At 39.8% G+C, this 550-nt stretch overlaps 1 protein-coding gene across 5 annotated transcripts in view; it reads left to right on the top strand.

Annotated features, from left to right (window-relative positions):
- Nucleotides 1–550, top strand: part of LOC102679189 (A-kinase anchor protein 200-like) — a 53,582-nt gene that overhangs the window by 31,890 nt on the left and 21,142 nt on the right. The window lies entirely within an intron of this gene.

Genomic DNA, 550 nt, shown 5'->3' with positions numbered 1-550 from the left:
TGAATAAAAGTTTCTCCAAGAATTGTAAAAAAAAAAATAAAAAGGTGGAAGGTCGAAAAAAGGCTACGATTGAACGCGATGCTATACGGTGTATATATATATATATATATAATATATTTATGACACGAAAGAGAGAGAGAGGGAGGGAGAGAGAGAGAGAAAGATAGATTATATCGTCGATGGGTGGGAAAAAAATGGAATCGCGTGGCACGCGGTGATGGTGATGCAATCGTTCGGCCGCGGTTCGCACAACCGTGACAAATGACGAAATTCCACGGAGCTCGCTAATTTTTATGGATCTACTTCCAACTCGTATTTTATTCCGGCTTTGTTCTCCGTCCAACCGTTAAAAAGAGTAATTTGCGCGAATATCGCGTTGCACCTATAAAACAAAAAATGTATTCGATCACGTACACGTTGCGCGATTGTTAAATTTATGTAGCGTAAAATCAAGGAGAGGTGCGTATATTTCGAAACGAACGAGATAACCACCCAATCTTCCAACCGATTGCTCGATTTTTCGATCCCCTTCGCGTTTCTTTTTCTTTAT

This window comes from Apis dorsata, unplaced genomic scaffold, assembly GCF_000469605.1.
Source record: "Apis dorsata unplaced genomic scaffold, Apis dorsata 1.3 scaffold_92, whole genome shotgun sequence".
Classification (NCBI taxonomy): Eukaryota; Metazoa; Arthropoda; class Insecta; order Hymenoptera; family Apidae; genus Apis; species Apis dorsata.
This window is presented reverse-complemented; position numbering and strand designations above follow the sequence as displayed.